We start from the raw sequence: 21,086 nt of genomic DNA, 5'->3' as shown, positions 1-21,086 counted from the left end.
GGCCAGTCGCATTTACATGTTATATCCTGCCACTATTTGTATTTGGCTCGGAGTCTCGTTTCCTTTTTCGGTTTAGTTTCCTGTTTCGTTATTTTTTGTGTCGCCCAACGCACTGAGTTTAATTGAAATATCAGCAAAACTTTCCTAAGACCATCTGAAAATATAATGAATAATGAAATGTTGAATATTTATCTTGGTTAAAGCTCGGTTTTGTCATACAATTAAGTTGTTCTATTATTATTTAATAATTGGCCTAAGTGGTTTGATTTGCGTATAATAACCTATATTGGTAGCAGGAAAAGTCATTTGTCATTTTCTTTGCTTCTATTTTTGGCTACCAATTAATGTAACTGGTATTCAGTTTTTGGCCCCTGACATAACGTTCATATATTTGGAAGCCCAAAGCTATTTTAATAACGACTTTATTGGACCTGAGTTGGCATTTGTCTCTGTAGACCTGTGCATTGCATTAAATATTTATGCTTGGTTGAAACAATATTTTATTGAAATGGGAGTCATTATATTCCTAACTCGTATGTATTTATTCTTTGTTCTGTGATCATTGCATATTTGTAAATGGTATAAAACGAAAAACGATTACCTACTAAATAGTCCTTTAAAACGTCTTTCATTAAATCCCACCTCCTGAGCTTCAACCTTTTGCTCTTCATGTATAATTTTTAAAAGTTATTTTGCATTGCGAGTTTCCTGAATATTCCATGGAATTTTTGAAATTCGTACTGCCTAAGTCTTCGCCATAGCTCAACATTCCCATTGCCAATGTCCTGAAGCCAACAAAGACAGTCGCTTACAATTGTCGCTTCATAGAAGCAAGAAACCAAATGAATTAATCATACAATTTATGGCCAATAACTGTTAATTTGAATTAAATGCCCTCCGAAGCGAAAGCCCAAAGGCAAAGCCCACAGCTCAGACCCAAAAATCATTGAGCAAAGGCATAAATTAACAATACCATTGTATGTCCCGAAAATGTGTAATTGTTCTCGGGTAGGCAGAATTAAATTTGCATAAAATCAATTAAAACCAAAAACTCTCGGCAAGCATCCGAGGCACTTGGGGGAAAAATCTGTGAAAGCCTTTTGGGCAGAAAGTTTTCCGAAATCATGTTTTGTAATTAGAGGCCATGAATAATTTTAGCACCTTGTTGTCATCTATTTTAAGAGACACGCATACACTGAGTCACATGTCGAACGGTGAGTGGCTTATGCAAAATAGTCGAGTCGGACCCTGAGCGCACACACGCTGCGTATACTTGATGTTGGCTCCTGAGCCGAGTCTTTTGCATAATTAATTATGTGGCAAGCATGGCACTGGCTTGTTAAATATGCAAATATTCGGAGAGCAAGGTCTAAGCGGGCTTAGACACCGCAGGTCACTCACATCTTTAAAATCATAACTCCTAGCATTCCCTTCTTAAATTCGTTTTGGTTAGCTTCCCCATTTGGCAGGGCTCTTTAGGCCAATGCTTTAAAAAGATTTGCCTATGAGGCCATGTCAAAAAGCTTGTTGCAACACACACAAGCACAAACACACTTTTTGGGGCCAAAAAGGAGAAGAAGAAGGGGCACATTGGGGCTTAAGCGCCTCCTACGAGAGCTCTCTGAATGCCGTATGAAGAATTGACTGAATGGCCATACGAGAAATGCCTCACTGACTGACTGACTGACTGACTGACTGAATGACTGAATGACTGGCATTGCCCTCTGCGTGCTGGTGTGTGTGTGGCCCATTGTGGGTATTGCTTCGGTGTGTGTGCGAGTTCTGGGGCCTTGAACAGCCCTTGACGTTAGTGCTGTGGACCCGAGATTGGCTTTAAAATTTAAGTCACGAGTGTGCTAGCCAGCCAAACATCTGCGAGAATGTATAAAAATAAATTTTTAATTTTTACAAATACCAAATATTATTTCAGTTAAAAGTAAGAAACATATAAAGCACAAGTTTTTTTCCTTAAATTTTATTACAAAAAAACATTACAGCATTCGAATATTGGAGTAAACACAAATGTTTATCGAGCAATCACGTTCCAAAAATATGACATCATTTTCTCGCCATCATAATAAATAAGAAAAGTATTTTCCAAGACCTGTACCAATAAATCCAGGGCGGATGAAACTGAAAAATATGTTCCCCTCAATAAAGAGGGTGGTAATCTTTTTATTTATCGCAATATTTGAGTTTTAAGTGTCAATTGATAAGGCCATAAAGGCCAGCGAGCCATGAAACTGACCTCTGCCAGAGTTTCGCAATTTAAGAATGTGCTGGTAGGAGTTTTCTCCCCGCATCCTTGATTTTCCCCCCACTCGCCCTGAACTAAATGAGACTAATGAAAGGCCATAACTCAAAGACCGGACAGAGTATGTCCCAGCTCGGCGACTCAAATTAATTGGCATTGTACGGGCATTTCATATATATGGCGGAAAATGGAGGTGTCGACACGTCTGCGGTCAAAATTATAGGGTCTATGAAGTCTAATGTGTGGTATATTCTTGCTAACTGGCTTTAATGCAGCTACCTTCAATCGGGAATAAACTAGTACCCGACCAGTCAATTGAATTTATAAGTTTCCTCAAGTAATGTATTTGTTTAGGTCTCAGCTCCCAATATTCATAATTTAACGATCTTTAAGGACTTACAAAAATATATAAAAAATCCAGCAAAGCCTCGTAAGCCAAGTTCACAGTTAGGCAACAACTTCTGGTTAGTCGATATTATTGTGTCCTTGGCTGTCCCTTGCCTGTAGTATATTGCTGTTGGCCCGTATCCGGCTATAGAATTTCATAATTATAATAATTTATGTTGACACCTGAGGCGTGTGCACAAATTGAACTGGCCCCTAGATCCGCGCCAAGTTAATAAAACTTTAAGTTACAATTTGTGTGTTGCTACGTTGCTGTGTTTCTCTACGTCTCTATATATTCTGGAAAATCCCTGAAGAAATATGATCGAAATCGTACGTCGCATAATACTTACTTATTGCCGGCGCTGCCTTCTTATGTTTTTGGCTTAGCTCTATTTTTCCAGACAACTTTAAAGAACTCCAGTGGAATGGGGTGTTTGTTGGCGGCAGTGTTTTAGCCAAGTTTACCTTTCGCTCTCACACCGTTTTTGTGTTCGCTGGCCCACGTGCATAATAATAACAAATGATTGGTTGTCACGCACGTAACGGTACTTTCGTTCATAATTTATGCATTTTAATTTGTCAAACTAAGTAGGAAAAGCTAGGGAAGTTCCACTCGCTGATGAGAATAAATTCGTGGATTCCAACGGGGGGAAGATTAGTTTTCTTTTCCTTCGCCAAACTGCAGCGCATTCAGTTTGCTTTTCCTTACTTTCGCTTACATTTTATTCATAATTTGCCATCTCACTGCAGCACAAGCACACACACCCTCGCAAATGAGACACACACACAATCGCACGTACGCACGAGTGTCCTCGGTTTTATCGCGATTTTCAGGACTCGGGGACTGGAGCAAACTGGAGTGGAGAACGGAGAATCGAGAATCGAGAACTTTGCCGCCACACGGACTTGTGTCGCCTTCGCCAACCACACAGCACCAATAACCGACCAAGACTAAAAGCTTCGCTCTCCTTATTACCTGGTTTTTACTTGGCGCCCAACACGCACACCCCCGCACACTCGAAAACACACACGAGCCAATTCCCGAACTGGAACACGACGACCGGATATCAGGATAAAAAGCGACTACACGCACAAACTGGTTCGCATTGTCTGAGGTTGCGAAGTCACAACCGCGAGAGAGCGCTCTCTTTCTCCGGAAAGAAGTAAGAGAAAGCGGGAGAGAGCCAGCTATTGGTTTGTTTCAATTCCATATTCCACGGATGTAATTTAACAGCTATGTTAGGCCAGCTAACACTATGGTTGTTATAGCTTGGGCAGCAGAAATAGTGGGAAGTTTTCAGGTGTGCAGAATTTTAACAGCAGGCACAACAGAATGCAATGTTGGCCAAACTTAGGATTCTGATTTATAATTCAACAACTTTAATGTGTACTTGTTGACCAGTCTTCAAAAATGAAGTCAATATGGAGATGCATTTGGAAATATAGTTGTAGTACGTATGCGGATGTTATGTAGTTATATTTACGTTTATTTAATGCCAAGTCCTTGAGGTCCTGTCAAAAATACTGCAAATTAGCACAACCTTCTTCGCGCAAATACTCCATTACTGGGCCCTCCAAATAAACCCGGAGTTGTTGTTCGTCAAATGCCTAGTTAAGTCCCCGCAGAGCCTGCACCAACAGCATTTTCTATGATACGCACACAACATTGGTAAACAACGAAAACAATAGAAACAAGTGGAAGAACAAGGAGGAGAACAAGAGGAAGTTGGAGAAGTAGGACAAGCAGCACAGATCCTTGCCCAGTGAGGCATCAATAGAAAATACCAATAACATCGACATCATCCTCCGCATCATTAGCCCAAACAAAAACTGCTGACTGGGGCACAATGCCAGCAAGCAAATCGGGCGAGGAGCCTGCCACTCCCCCCCATTCGTGCCCCAAAACCCCTATCCCGCAGCGTCTATCCCCTAACCCACCGCTCACATCGTTTCTAGACCATCGTAACCCTAGCTCAAGGGGCTCCAACTTTTTTTTGTGCTGCACATGCCCCGCTGGCAATTTGAAGTTGAGCCAACAGCTAGGAGTTCTCCGCTTGCTGGTCCTCCCTCTTCTCCTCCCTATCTTCGGCTTTCACTCGCCTCTTCTAGTTCTTACACAGCGAAGAAAATACTTTCCTATCAGCCATATTTCTTTGACGCCACAACAATAAGCCTAAAAAATCCAAAAATAGTCCTATTGATGTGAGAATTGCCAAAATAAACATTCAATTAATTTTCTCAAATTTCGTCTATGATTTCTCACAGTGCATCTGCCGGCATCGGCTCATTGACAGTCATAACGCTGAAATGCGCCTCAACTTGAACTAATTTGTGCGCAATTTGCGCGAAGAAAGGCGTCGGAAACACCAAAGGCAATGCCAAAGAGAAAGGGACATACAGATATAGCCAATGAATGGGGAAAGAGATGGGGAGACTCTATGCGAAAGAGACGGCTGATGGGCGAAGAAAGAATGGCAAGCATTTGCACTTTTACTTAAGCGTAAAACTTTTCTTTTGCAGGTTGCAGCCAACTAATTTCGCTTCCTTTTCCTCGAATGGATGGAAAAAAGCGATGGTGGCATAGAGACATTCGGAGATAAGGAGAGATAGAAATACTGTTACTGATTGCGTCAACTTTTTCTGCAACTTGCTTTGTTTCAAGTTGTTTCTGTGCTCTGGAGTTTTTATAGGAAAGTATATGGGTTCTGCAAATAAGTTTGACCTTCAATTCAACATTTTATAAATAAACTTCATTTTCCGAAATTCTAGGTTTCGAATGGTTTCAAGAAGCCAAAACATTTTTTTATAGTTCCGAGAAGTGTTCCACTTCCGACCTCATAAAACTAACACTTGTTCGCAAAAAGTTCTGCATATTTTCTGGGCAGACCTTGCAGAGAAGTAATGGGTGTATTCTCGCCCTCACACCTACTTTATAACATAATTTGTTCAATTTGGTCATGTATCTTTTATTTTGTTTTTGTGTGTGGCTGTGCAAATTGCATAAATTTGATTGCTTGAAACTCAGTGTAGGTGAGAAGACCTGTCCTTTGCGGTCTGCTCCGTGCCTTTACTCTCCTTCTAGATCCTGTTAAGTTCGTCCCTTTGTTACTTTGTCAGGCAAATCCAGTTCCTAATTGTCTTCGTCATGGACTGATTGAATCTCTTACACTCCACAGGCGGCTTTATTATTTAACGTTTCAATTACACGGCGACGAGACTGAGTCTCAGTCGTAGTCCGATTCCAAATCGGGGAGTGGCATGTGAGTAGGGAGTGGAGGTCCTTTTGCCAAGGACGAGCGAAAGGCTATTTAGCATGTAAATGCGAGTCAGTGGCAAATAGTTGAGTCTCTCGCTGGAGTCTCAGTTTTAGTCGGAGGCAGTATCTTGTTTGCATACAAATGGATTTTCTTTATGTTTATGGTGCCAGTGCAGAGTAGACTGGAAAATAATTTCGCAAATGTTACATTTGATTACGGGATGAATCTTTTCTCGGATCTTTCAATCTCTAATTGTCTTTCATGTCGCATGCAAATGAAGCATTTTGCCTTGATGGCGGTTACCCAAGTGCGGGCTTAAAATGTTATTTTTAATTTTAAATACATTCTGTACTTCTTTAAGCAAAGTAGAGTAACTTTCCAATTTCCCCAGAGTTGTATGTATAACTAAAAAAACAGAATCGATTCTTTTATCACAACCTAAAATATGACTTTTAATTTACACAGTCATTGCAATTAGGCGTATTTCATTTTTAATACTCCACTATACAGCCAGAGTAATTAAGGAACTCAAGAAAAATGCTTCTTTCCACGAACCATTTGCCTCAGGAAAAACACAATTTAGGCGAACGAAAAGTAAACCGTCGTTCGCATATAGCAAAAAGTGACTTCAGGCTCATTGTCGAGGATTTTTAGTGTTGAAAACAATTGAAAGTGTTGGCAGCTGTGCGCAATGATGATAAGGGCGGCTTTGGGAGGGAGTATGGCAAACACGACATGCAAACTCATAAATGCGGCCGCAAAAACACAGTGGCACACACATGAATACAATGCACTTACAACCGCCAGCAAAGGCAACAGAATCAGAAGTAGTAACTATAACAAAGAACTCGGTCATTTGGTGCACAAAACGCAGTCGAAAGCACGCCCCATGCTGCTAAATGCTGCACAAAAAGGGAGCAGACGGAAAAATAAAACCAGAAAAAATAGGAATGCGGCAAAAGGACTAGGAAGCACGCACAGGAGGCTCCCACAATTTCATGCATGCATGTGTGTTTGATGGGTGTGAAATGTTTGCCGAGCAGGCTTCAAACAATGCCAGAATCAGTTCGGATCTTTGCATGAAAATGTTGAGGGACTTGGAATATTTTCGAATGCGTATAAAGGATTCTTAAATATTTAGGTTGCCATCGTTCATTTTGAATATTTCCAGTAGATGTTTGCGGAAATACTTTTACACAGTTTTCATTTTTTCTTTTCCTGATGGCCAATCTTAAAATGAATATTTTTAAAAAGATATGTCAAAGTAATCCATAAAACAAAAGGTCCTTTTTATTTAATAGTGAAATTAACGCCTATTTGATGGTGCGAAAGCGATTCGCTGACCTAACTTATTGCAGCGGGCGAATTGAAAAGAAATTCCCCAAAGAGGCAACGCTGCGGAATATTTGTTCAAATCAATTTAGCGGCGACCATAAACTGATTAATGTTGAGTGAGGTGGCCGCAGAATTGTGAGGTTCCGCTGCTCGCATGCTATTTATAAGCCTGCGGCTTTCGGCATTCCAATGCATTGGCTTCAATGAATAATTAAGCGGTTGGCGCTGCCAGGATTAAGAAGCAGCTCCAGCCGACCGCAACCACTCACTCGCACTTGCGACGCTTCTTTGCCACGCCCCCGACGCCCCAGCGCCCCTAGTGCGCACACGTACACACACACATGTCGCGCCAAGAAGTGGCAAGGATATGCGTGTGCGGGACATTTTTCACTTGTCAGGACATGGCGCATACGCCTCGTTAGCCAGGCAACCCCAAAACCTGAAAGCGAGAAACGCCATCTAATTTATAGAACGTGGCGGTTATTTCTTTTAAGTGCTCGACAAATAGAAACAACAAACACAAAACACATTTCGTCACGTCCTCCGACATCCAGCAGCAGCATCAATATTTTTATTTGAATTCTGTCTCCCTTTTTGTTTATAATTTATTTGCATTTGCTCATTGAAATGCTGCACAAACCAAACGGGCCCAAGTGCCACGAGCCCCAAACAAATGGCAATCGTGGGAAAAGAAGGGGATTGATGGCAGGAGCTTGATATCATTTTGCTGCTCAGTGATGGTTCGAAAGGATAAGGTCGTTTCAGTTAGGACGCCAAGATGCCTTGGCCAATACCAATAATGTTGAGTGTCTTTTACAAAACAATACCGTAGCATACATTTCAGGGCCAATGTCGAACAAACTTATGAATTGAATACTTGTATGTTTATTGAATTGTTTTGTACATTATATTAGTTTATATCACTAAGTGAATTTCCTTATTCAACCTAAGTTTCCTGTTCTAACATTATCCACAGTGTTATAAATACACATATTCAAATGGGCGTCTCTTTTAACACCCAAAAATAATAAAACGAAATGCTAAACGAACTCAAATCATGCAATTTTTGCCGTTTCTGCTGAAGTTGTACCTATTAGGTACCTTGCAATACCCCGCGTCCATGTGCTCGTCATAAATTCTCGTTATACAATTCAAAAACATTTGCTAAACACGCATTTCCTGCATGGCAATGTCCAGTCGAAATGGCCAAGAGTTTGGGGAGTGAGAATTTGGCTCCGAGGCCCGAAAAACATAACATAAATTTACTTTTTGGCTGCCCAACGGCCGACGCTTAGATGGGAAAAACGTAGAAAAATAAAGGACACTCGAACGCCCATTGAGATAAAATTGTCAAAATGTTTGATGAATGCGAAACGAAATGAAAATTTATTTATATATATTTCCGTGTGTTGGTGTGGACATGCTGGAATTCCCGCTCCATTTGATATTATTTGGCTTGTGTTTTTTAGGTATTTTGGTAGCATAAATAGATCAGGGAAATGTTTGCAATCCGCCACTGCCACACATCGTGTTTATTTGCGTATGCAAAAAACGTTTTAAGTTAATTTGCCATGAAGTTTTTGGCGATAGCAATAAGCCAGGAATTCGTTTTATATATTTTTGTAGGTTCTAGCCTTTTTGTCCGCTGCAAAAATTGAGCCATTGACATTTGACTTGAATTATTTATGTTATTGATAGAAAACATATCCTGTCATCGCTTCAAACGCAGCAGTCCTTCATTACTCACCGCCTCGTTTGCCTCACTTCTTGAAAAATACTTTTGCTCACCGAAGCACAAAATTAGTGTTGAGCTAATTTACAGAATGCTTTTGGGGAAGTGGCTCCAAAACATGTGTCAGCTCTCACACACACGCGTATCCTTCGGGGGAGTTGATAATAAGAGTGTGGGCCAAAAGAAGGATCATGGACAACGTGACGTGCCACTCATCGCCAGGAGCCCTGAAAATTTATTAACACATGCCAATCATAAAAAGCGCAAATCGCATTTTCATTCGTACAAAAGCCGACCAACCAGAAATCGAAAATGAAAGAATATCCCCTTATAGAAAAAAGGACATTCCCAAAACGAGAGAAAGCCTAAATATGCTAACTAATTCTCTAATTCGATATGGCTCTTAACTAAGACCGAAGTTATCAAACTGCAATTGGTTATTTTGGAAAAAAATATATATAATATTTTATTTTATTTCAATTCCACTGGTAGGTGGACATTGAGATTTTCAGAGGAATTCGGTTCGCAGAACACCATTTAAATAGCAACTTGGCTAGGCAGCTCAAAAATTACAGTCACGTTTTCGATTATGAAAAATTTTATTTCCAATTTTTTCCCGCTTTGCCTTTACCAAATTCTGCCAGCCTGCCTTGTGGTTTTTCTGTTGGTTGTAGGTGCATTCAAACATTTATTTATTATTTATAACCCGCAGACAATGTACAATGCCCTGAATGAAAACGACGAGCGTCCAGTGCAACAAGCAAATTGCGAGGGGCGATTGGCAAATGCGGAGCGAGGGTGGGAAAAACTTTAAAGAACGCCTGCGGTTAGTCGAAAACTGTTAATTGATTTTGTCTCTCGCTCCGCTGCAGTTTCCAAGGCATCCAGCGATCCTTTGGCCTTTGTACAATATAGAAGATACCTTCCCAGTCCATCGGATTATTGTGGCTTTTGTGCAGTGGGGCGCAGGATTAGCTCTTGGCCACCGAACTGAACTGCTTAACTTTCGTGCAATTTGCAGGCAGGCAGAAACATAAAAATAGTGTGGGAGAAGTCGGATACTTTTGGTCCGCATAAATCTAAGCTCCTGCTGCGGAGAGGGAGAGGGAGATAGCCAGAGAGGTCCTTTTGAACGACAAACAATTTTATTGTCCTGGCCGCAGGCAACAAACTCGCACATATCCCTGGACTTTGGTATATGAGTGCGGTTAGTGGCCAACAGCGACGAAAATTGCAAAAGGATATGACTTACAAACACTCGAAGAGAGCTGGAATTTTACACAGACCCAAAACGGGTTCAGTAATATTATTAAATTATATTATTATAGGGTTTTGCAGTAGATTCTTCGTAATATCATTACTGTGTAGATCTATGAGGTTTGGAAACTTACGTTTTTTTTTGCTTGAAATATTAATTATCAAAGTAGCTAGCTACTATAACTCCTCTCGAGATATTCAGATACTTGGAGCAGAGTTCGAGTTTTAGCCTAATTCAAAAAACAAGGAGTGTCATGCCAGAACGCTCTCAAATGGAACATCCCCACACATCGGAATATATGTATGTTTGTATGTACATAATATTGCCTCACATGCGGTTGCAGCTTTGTGCGTCGGCATGGCTGCCGGCCACGCCCACTGTCACAGGGGGCGGTTGGGCGGCGGGCACGGCATAAGAGCATTTCCTAGCACAGCTTGATCCTTTTTTATCTTCTATTTGATTTTCATTTTTAATACGAAAATAAGTTTAGCTTAAAATTGAATTATTTGATTTATTTTTGGAGCGTAGCGGAGAATGCAGACTGCAGAAGGGGCCAATGGAGATAGAGAGTGCCGAAAAGTTTTCTTATTTCATGCAACCAGACCCCATCCTAACTTGGCCAAAAGTGGTTTGTTGGCCAGTTCTGTCTGCGCTTTTGACTTTGAGCATAATTTAATCGGATGTTTGTTGCTGTTCCAGCTTCCGTTTGCCAGTTTCATATTATTTAAGTTTTTCTCACCCATCCAAGTGTTTTTGTATAGATTATTACAGATTCCATTTGACAGGAGGAACTAAATGGGACATTTTTGAAAATCAAATTTACGTTGCTTTTTGTGGGCACCATATATGCCCTCCTCCATTTTTTTCCTCATCCAGTCCTGCCGTTCAGAGCAAAACAAAAGATTTTAATCATCTTAATTAGTTTACGGTTCTGATTTCACCGAAACGAAACAACGTGAAACCGGAAAATTCAGCAAAAAACATGAATGGAATGCCCAGGAAATCCTAGATCGACATTGCTTATACCTTACGGAATAAATATTAATAAAAATGTTTACCAAGTAAGGATGCATAACAACCTATAAGATAATAGCGAAAGCAGAATATATTTCATAAATAAAAAAGAAATCAATACACTGGTGTTCCAAGCTATTAGTTTCGTTAAGGTGCAGATACCCTTTGTAGGGTATCAAGATGAAGAAATATAAGACTAACATCTACAGCAGCCATTTGCTGGAATGAAAAATGGCTCCGGCAAACAACTTCGCACATGTTGCAGCCAACTTGCCACTGTCTTTGTGTGAGTGCAACGTGTTTGTTAGCCAAATTGAATTTATGACCTGTGGCGCTACACTTACACCGAGATACACCTGCAGAGCAGCTATTCCGGGGGATCCCCCGGGTGCGGGGCCGGAGGGAACTCCGGTGAGGTTGCCCGGGCGACATTGTTAAATTTTGCGTTCTAATAGCCAAAGTGTTGCACCTGACAGGTGAGACAGCCGGCAACGAGCCAGAATCAGAATGTGCCATGTCACACTTGACCCCAAGCCGAGCTCGTTGACTCTGTTTTCTATTTCATTTTTTTCCCTAGAATCTCCCCCTGCTGCCATTGCAATTTGAGTGTTTTAATATGCCGAGTTATTTGACAGAGCTCCTCAACAAACTGAAAACTGGAAGACTACAAATTGCTTGGCCCGAGAGGATTTGTTATTTGTCTGGGCAACAAACTGGTGACAAACCCAATTTTATGAAAGGAATTGCGAATAAATATTAATCAATTAATATATACATTTTTAACAATATTTGTACATTTAGACACTTCAAAGTAAGACATAGTATTTTCTGCAATAAAATCCTTGAAATAATCAAAATTTAGCAGCCGAACCCAATCAAGTGTGACAAGTATTCATGGCCCGTTTAGCCCACCTAAAAACACACAAGAAGAGGCAATCTTGTCCAGCTACAATTAATTGAAGGAAACTCAGTGCCGAAATGCAATCGACAATTTGCTGAAATCCCACGAGGGCCACCTTTAAGTGACTTCTGCACTTGGAGTCCTTTCCCAGGACCCCGCAACCATTTCCCATTTCCCGGAACCAACTGCTCGATGTGGGATCGGGTGTCAACTACCAACTGGGGTTCCAGGGCATCATCAATATGTTGTCCACACCCAAAAGTATCTATTGCCGGGGTTACACACCGGACACACTACTCACACCTTATTCTCCATGTGCATAATTTCCACAGGTCGTTGGGAAACTGTGGGTGGAAATGGAGGAAAGCTTATGCGCGAACCGAAGGCATATGTAGATGCCATTTGTATGCATTTGCCCAACTGAGCCCGGTTCTAAGCCCATTCGCAGATCTACAATGCATTGTGAAACCTGGAAAAAAATCCTTCAAAACTATTATTTTGCAGACTGCGTGTGATAGGAAAATGGGAACCCTTTTTGGAAAAAAAAACACTAAATGACAAATCTATTAATCTATATATGAAATTATGGAAATTTTATATCCATTACAAGCTTTCCAATTTCTGCTCAGTGTGGATGGATGGGTATCCTTGTCTTGGCTACCGAAAGCATCCTGGGAGACTTCCGAGTCCTTGTCCTGACCCAACCCATTCAGGACCTTTCCTCGTGTAGTGGCAGTGTTTCGGGCTCATTGTTGATATCAACACAATTTAGTGTCTTATACATGCGACCTGAGTTGTTGCTGTTGCACAGTTCGCCTGCAACTAGGCAGAGCTTTAGCTAAATACCTGCCACTGGAGCCACCTCCAGTTCCTCCGCCTGCTCCGCCTGCTACTCATGCTCCTCGCCCACTCGGCATTGGATGCCTAAGCAAACATGCCACATGAGCCACCCGCCCACTCACATGGTCGCAAAGTCCATGCACCTGCATGGAAAACAAAATGAGTTGCATGTTGATTAAGTCACCTGTACACACTTTTGCACAAGCAAACAGCACAGCCTGCTACTCCCACGCGCAGAATGGGAATCCGGATGGGTTCGAGGGTGGGGCGGAGCGGCAGAATGCCAGAGGGTACCACATGTTGAGAGCTTTCTGGCTTTAGCTGGGAAATGTTGCTTTTTATGCAGCATCTGCAGCAGTTGAATCTGCTCCTGCTTCTGCTTCTGCTACTGCAGCCTGCTAAAAATTGCTTCATTAAGTGTTTCTTGTTGGTCTCTTCGTATACGTATATTAGTAACGCTTTTATGCTAATGTCCTTCGAACTCGGGAAGGCCGCAAAAGAAAACACACCGAAAGGCACTAATGCAGGCAGGACTCAATTTACAACTTTATTTCCCCATTAAAGTGGAGACAAGGTCCTTGAAAATTTATTTATTAATTTTAAAATGTAATCTCAGAATAAATAAGTCAAAAAATGAAAATTTGTCTATGTAATAAGCAAATGAGAATATTTTTCCTTGTGCATTCAAAAGATTACCATTAAATTTGATATTCCAGAAAGCTTCTCTTGCACGCACGTGTGACTTGGAAAATCCTTTGTTTGACCCAAAAATTCCTGCAGCTCGACATACGAATTGCTTTGCGTTTATATGCTGGCTACTGTGTAAACAATTCTGGTGGCTGATTGAACTGTCAGAGTGCTAAATATTTTGCAGTGCTTTTTACTTTTCACGATGCCATTCGCATCTGATTGCAATTTCGTTCATAATTAACTACTGAAGCACACTCGAGTGCAAGAGTTAATTTACCTCTGTTATTTCAGTTCGGTGTCCCTTTTTCGTCACCACATCTTTGGTCTTCTGGCAGCTATCCTAAGATTTACATCGCTCTAAATCTCCGTTTCCCTTCCTTTTGCCTCAAATCATTCACAAAACTTCTCTGTCTCCCCCTCAGCTTGACGTGTAATTTATTTTTGCACTATTTTTCAATTATTTAATTTCCTTTGCAAACACACACATCTAGGCAGTAAATGAAATGTAAATGGAAAATTCTGCATCTGCTAGGCAATCTAGATAGGGCTGAAATAGCACCGAACACTTTATACTGCTCCTCAGTTCTTCCATGTGGGCGGTGCACCATTGCAATTTAAAATCGGAACACAGTTGGCATAACTATATGCCAGTCCCGCAATATAAGCCCATTCCCAGTAAGCGGATTAACATATTTGCATTATTATGGACCATTAAAAAAGGTTTTCATTGAGCTGTTGCTTGAATTGTAGAGTAATCTGCCATAAGGGCGCACTACGCCCAAATGCTTCTAATTGTCTCAGCTTTGGCAGCCGCAAATTTCCAATTAGGCACAGTGCGCTTGCCTTAAGATTACAGGCAGCACTCCGTAAAATTGCCGCCTTTTGCCGCCCCTCGCCGAAATTAATTCCGCACCCAATCACACACTCGCACTTGCTCGTATTTGCGTATGCAAATTTTTCGAGCTATTTGCTGCGAAATTATGCCACTGGCTGTCGACGCGCATACGCGGCCAATAAAATACGCAACAAACTACGCGATGCCTGAGTGATGAGGCAGCCAACCGACTGCCATAATTTATGTTGCGGTTAACCCCCATTTGCCTCCTGATCCTGACCCGTTTTACCTTTTCAGCGCCGGCGGACTGCGCACTGCGGATCCGGATACGGATACGGATTCGGGCTGTTTATATTGCTTATTTAATATGTGCACGGTTGCCTGGATCACCAGCAGGAGCAGCGGGAGCAGCGGCAACAATGGCTTTTCATTGAGTTATGCCGCTCATTTGAAGCGCCGCATTCGCCGCCATAACAATGAGCTCATTGCTGCTGCTGTACCAGCTTTTCCGCCCAATTTTCCGCCCGCCTCCCACTCTCAGGTTTCCCACGCCCATGAGCGAAAACCTTAAATAGTGGCGCGTGTCAATTTAGAGCTCGGATATGACATACCGTCATTCATCAGCAGCTGCTGGGCAATTCGGTTTTCAGCGCAAATAAGTTTTTGCGGCTTAGTCGTTATTTTCCTTTATTGCCCTGAAAATAATATCATACTGCCAAAAATATAGCAACAGAAAAATAGTGTAAATTGACTGCAGGCCCATAATTTTGGTATTAGACATGACAAATAACGTTAAACTTAAAAAAATCTTGAATAAAATGCATTGATTAAATAACCCAATAAAAACTGCACTATTTCAACAGCATTTCCATTGAAATAAAAGTTTGTGTGCACCATATTGATTTCGTAAATAAATATGCACATGCTCCCATAAATATCCGTATCACTTCATATTTCTCCTCATATCGTTTGCAAGCCAGTAAATCTGAATGGATGCCAGTTCATTGAAGTTATGGACAAATGCAGCGCCAACCATTGAATACTTGAGCGAACACCTTGCATAGGGAAGTTCCCCCTTCACTTTTCTTGCCATTCTGCCAGTCTGTGTACTTTTTTGCCAAAGTATCGCAACAACTTTTGTCCGGTTCATCAATGGATGCTTCTTATCAAACATTCACAGCCAGTTGGTAGGTTTCTATGGCAGCCAAAGATGTTGCAAAGGAATTTCCACGACGCGTTAGTTCTACCTTACACCTGAAAAAATAATAAATAATTAGAAGCATTAACTAGTGCGACAGTCCCATTTTTATCACTGTATTTATCTTTTCTTAGATTTTTTCTCAATGCATTACTCATTTCCCCAATTTTCCTCAACCCTTTGACTATGACGTGGCGAAACACAGCCTAACTGGCTGGGAAGGGACACTTTCCTTCAGTTGGGTTCACCAAGTTCGGTTGGAGTTCAGTTTCACTTCATTTTTCATTCATACAACGCAACAGACGCAGTCGGCGCAATGCAGCTGCTGCAGCTGATTTTATCCTTATTACTTTAAATACTCTTTGGATGCAACGGCATGCAGGAATAAAAACTATATTATACAAGTTCAAAGTTATTATAGAGAATAACTTTGGGTTGCCTCTCTACATATAGATCATTCATCCCACCAGTAAGCCTTATTAGTTTATTAATATTTAAGCGAGCTCACATTTATACCTAACATAAACCAAAATATAAAACTGGAGTCCATGGGTACTTAAGGGTATCTGGATGTCCTGCCAGTCCGGGCAGCATCTTCCCAACTTCCCATCTTCCCTTCGTGCATTCGAGCTCCTTTGTGCCGGGCTGCTTTTCATATAACAACAATATTTTATGCTCAGCTGTCTGGCTTTTTATGCATTTGCCCGGCTGCCTATGTGAAAAATTACAAAAAGCCAGCAAGTAGTGGCCGGAGTAGGGCCGAAAGGGGGTCAGAGTGCATCGGGAATGGCGGGAAAGTGGCCAAGCCGCAGAGGCGGCGTCTAGGGCCAAGTGTTTGCCATGCACTTGACTGTGTTATTTTTGCCTCCTGTCCGGGCCCGACGCATAAATCAACCTGCTGCAAACACAGGCACACGCCCAAGGAGCAGATAGGCACCCATACCTACATAGATGTATGTATCTGGGAGAGGCAGCCTCGTGACAGCAATCGGGATAACTATTAAAGCGAGTGGTGGACCCTTAAAGATGAGCCCGCAATCGGATGCGACAAATTTTATTGAGCTCCTGTTCAATGAGGCAGCATAAATTGGCAACCAGAAAAAAACAGCAGACGACAAAGGAGTGAGGGAAATTGTTGAAAAATATATAGGTAAAACTTGCTATCTAAAATGGATTCTCACAAGATAATACGCCTATTTCAATCTATATTCCAATAAAACAGGTATACATTAAACACCGACTAAAAACCCAGTTGTGATAGAATATCCTTAATTTTTCTGAGCATAAATAATAGCAATCTTTCTTCAGATTCAACCTTTACCCCACATTCCTTGCTCGAACAAGGAACTTTTGACCATTTAAAAGTTTTCCGTTTCTTCAAAATGATAACATCGTTTGTCTTGGCAAAACGAATACAAGAAATGGGCTTGGAACAAAAATGGGCGAAATAAAACTAATGTTCGCCTGATAACCCAACACTTTCTATCTCCGCCATTACATTAAAGATGTGTGTTACTTCTGCGTGCGTGTGGCTTTGTTAACATTTTAATTGAGGACAAGGCCAAAACTTATGCGCTGATAAACCCATAATTAAGCGCAGGTTTCCGCTTCCAGGCAAAATTCAATGGCAGCCACCCAAGGCCAGGACACAGGATCCCAGACTTCCCTTTTCGCTGCTGCGATGTTCGCTTAATGCGGTCATTATATAAAGTCTTCTATTCCAGGGATGCGCTCCAAAAGTATATCTCACATGACTGTTGTCCCCAACAACCGACAGTGCGTCTCATGTGCATAAAGGTCGAATTCGACACTTCAAGAAATTATTAAAGCAAAAGCTGTCCAACTTTTTAAATTTAAGATGCTTTTCAAGATACTATCCAGTGATGATTATATATGCTTCAAAAGTATTTCAATATTTCTGGCTTGGACTGTTTTCTGTGATCTATGTCTGATGACATTTTTCTCCGACTGTAGCGACAAAAAATCTTTAAGTCTAATGATTATCTGTGTATCAACATGAACATGAACACCACCACCGTTTCTTTCCTAAACTTTGCATTATTTTTTCCAGCAGTTTTCCCTCTTTTATGGCACATTTAATGACAGCTGAAATTTGATGTGCATGGATTTTAGGAAAGTTTAGCGCTGTCCTCGAGCTTAATGAGGTTTTGCGGGTAAAAATTGCCAACAAAAAAGTGAACAGATAAAGCAAAAAATACATACGACAAAAATGACATAACTTTTTAGATGTTATGGCAGGTGTAATGTTTTGAGTATATGCCACGATGCGATATTGCAGTCGAAATGAGTTCCAAAAAGGATGTAAATAACAAATGTAAGTGTAATGCTGTGTATCATTTAAATTGACAGTGCAATTTGAATTTATCTAAGCCCCTCATTTTTTCTTTCATTTCCAGTTCTACCACTTTGTGGCGACTGTCGAATCCGTTGGAACGTTTTCGGCCACTTGTTTAATTTTGTGGCGAACATTAAGCTTAATGCGTTTACACAATAACCATGCGTTCTCGCTGGCAGCCACTTCCCAGTTTGAGCCCCCTCGCAAAACCCTCTTCCGACGCCCTGCTAATGGCCTTATAATTACTGTCCACGTCCGACGAAAGCCAGCAGTGGCGAAATGCGGAAAAGAATTGGCCCAGAACAAAGCTAACAAGAAACAGAGGAAAATGAAATGAGATTTCGCTACATAGAAGTGCAGCGGGTTTCATTAAATGCTCAAATTATGTACTTGCTAGTAGTAGTATGTCCTTTTCTCCAGCTTTCCTTCCTTTCATTTTTCCTCACTCCGCTCTTTTTCCACATTTTTTTCTTTTTTTTTTTCCCCAAGGGGCGGCCAAAGTGTTGGCAAGCTTCAAAAAGTTGCCTGCCACGAACAGCCTTGACTTGAACTCGAGTGCGGAAGTGCGTTTCTAGAAGAAGTGGCATATACTGCTACATAGATGGTTAAGGATTGCAATACCCATTGCCCACCCTGATGTATTATAACGTTTGTCCAGGCTCCATCCTAATTTGGTTGGCACATTGCTATATATATATAATCTTAAAAAATGGCTAGGTTTAACTTCTATCGTAAGTGGTAAATATTTAACTAGAGTCCCCAGACCACGAAAAGAAGTTCGAGCGCGAAACAGTTCAGCCAAGAGTGGAAAAGCGTAAGAGGCAGCCTTCGCAGGAGCATCACCATCGGGTGGACCCGCTGGCGTCCTTGGAGTGGCTCATAAACTATGCAAGAGCGTAAGGCTGCCCGTTCGAAAGGCAGCTGGAGAAGGGGGCGTGACACCCGCCCCTGAGCTGGCCACAACTTTCAAATAAGAAAAATGACTTTTGCATGCATGTGGCTCAAGTGGATAGATAGATGCAGATGCGAGTACGGATACGCCGGCACAGGCGGATGCAAAAACGGGATGGATGAAAAATGCATCGTTGGAAATTTTTACGCATGCGAAATGTAAGAAAATGCCGAGTGCCGAAATATGTGGTGAGATACAGTGATTGTCAAAGCGTTATGTCATAACTGAAACAAAAAACTGGTAAACTGGTAAGTGTAGAACAAGTTTAGCACTGAAGCACCAAATAAATACCTTTCCAATAGCTTTTAATAGCTATTTATGCCATTATGCAATGAAGTCTTGAGTGGAACCTCCAGTTATACTTGTACAAACGAAACGCACTGTGTTGCAGTTGGTCCTTCGGCTTGCCAGTTGTGGCTTAAAGGGATTGGTACTCTTAAAGAGCCACGTGGAGCCGAGCTAATGCAGATGACTCCACGATGCGCACTCTTCTAGCAGGGTTATCGTATTTTTTGATGGCGTCCAGGGGGATGTGGGCGGTGGTGGAATGGTTAGTGGCGCCTCGAGTTGCGACCAAGTTGACTGCACGGTTAGTTGGATCCGTGTGGAACGGAGCGTCTCCATTGTCATTTTGAATTTGTAACAACATGCGCACACGACAATTTGCATTTCCGCTTGCCAATGGGATAGTTTTTCAAGCATCCGGTCTCCCCCGTTTCCAAAAACCCCTATCCCAATCCCTTCTGGGCCCAAACATTTGCTCGGTTTCTTTGGGGAGAATTTCATTTCACTTTGTGTGCATATTCCTGCCCGGCACGGACCTTTAAAGATGCAACGGAGTTTCCCAAAATGGCAGTAGCACCAGCAGCAGAAAAAAGGCAAAACAAAGAAACCAAGCAAATTGACAAACAAAGATGCACTGAAGCCGAAAAGGAAAAACAACATGCAAACCAACAGTGAAACAAAGCCAGAAGCCCAAGCTCAGATCAACTTAGATTTCGCTGAACGAAAGTTGCATATTTGTTGGCTCTAAAATCGTGAAAGCCAATGAAAACACCAAAAATAATGCTTTCTACTCAAATTGGCAGATTTTCTTATTCAGAGATCGCAATAAACTATTTGCAAATGTTATTAGCATGGCGTTTCTCTGAGTGTGCTGTGGACAGTTTATAATTGAACTGTGGTCCAGTCGAGCGCATCGAATGGCCAAACGGCTGCCTGGATGTACGAAAATAATGAAAATGCAACTTAATTTCTTGCCCAAAATGCAGAACACATGCCCACAAAAAGACACATACGAACGCACATTACCAACAGCAAGAACCATGTGGATCAGGGGAAAAGCCCAGTCAGTTGTGACAATTTCTGGTGTAGATGAATGTACTTTGCGTCTGGCCTTATTCGGCTTCCCCACCACCCCCTCCCTTTGTGGTTCGGTGTGCATCAATAAAATGTTGGCATAAAAGCTTTGAGCCGGCCCATAAACTGGGCGCACATTGCGTATGCTTAATGCGCATGCAAGGAGATGGACGACAATTGTGATTCGTGATCACAGAGTGTCACAACTCTGCGATTTAATTAAGCATTGCATTATTTAAAGCTAATATTATCTATTTATATATTTTCCATTCTGAATTAAGAAATTAATACTGGATATGGAACTATGGAAACATCTTTCTCGCTGCCATCTGATTTGCAGCGAAAATAATAGCACACATAGACAATTTAACTCAACTTCATCGAACAATTGCTGTTATCATCGGCCCTAATTTATGTTCATCAAACTCAACACTCCTGCGCTACTGTTAACTCCAAATCAGGGGCTTCTGAAATGGAGAGGGCCTGGAGTGCACCCTTGTTAACCTGGCATTGCACACAATGGGCACTAACTAACTGGTACGTCTGATTTGAATGTAATAGCTCTGTGCCCCTTTTTTCCTACTTCTACCCGCTTTAGCTTTGAGCATGGCCCTTGAGTCTGGTCCCTAAAATCAAATGCAACCTCAACGCTAGCCCGAAAAAACCCTGCAACAATTTGCGGCTTTTTGGGCGAGGCGGGGCACAGCGCATAGTTTTT

At 41.6% G+C, this 21,086-nt stretch overlaps 1 long non-coding RNA gene across 1 annotated transcript; it reads right to left on the bottom strand.

Moving 5' to 3' along the window:
* Positions 1 to 76: 76 nt before the first annotated feature.
* Positions 77 to 3,589, bottom strand: LOC113564324. The gene is made up of 2 exons (XR_003407919.1): positions 2,992 to 3,589; positions 77 to 154 (listed from the first exon to the last, which is right to left on the bottom strand). It is a non-coding gene; the product is annotated as an uncharacterized LOC113564324 (long non-coding RNA).
* Between the last annotated feature and the right edge of the window lie 17,497 nt (positions 3,590 to 21,086).

The sequence above is a fragment of the Drosophila erecta genome, unplaced genomic scaffold (assembly GCF_003286155.1).
Source record: "Drosophila erecta strain 14021-0224.00,06,07 unplaced genomic scaffold, DereRS2 tig00000092-arrow-pilon, whole genome shotgun sequence".
NCBI lineage: Eukaryota > Metazoa > Arthropoda > Insecta > Diptera > Drosophilidae > Drosophila > Drosophila erecta.
The sequence above is the reverse complement of the archived record's forward strand: the minus strand, read 5'-3'. Positions and strand labels throughout refer to the sequence as shown.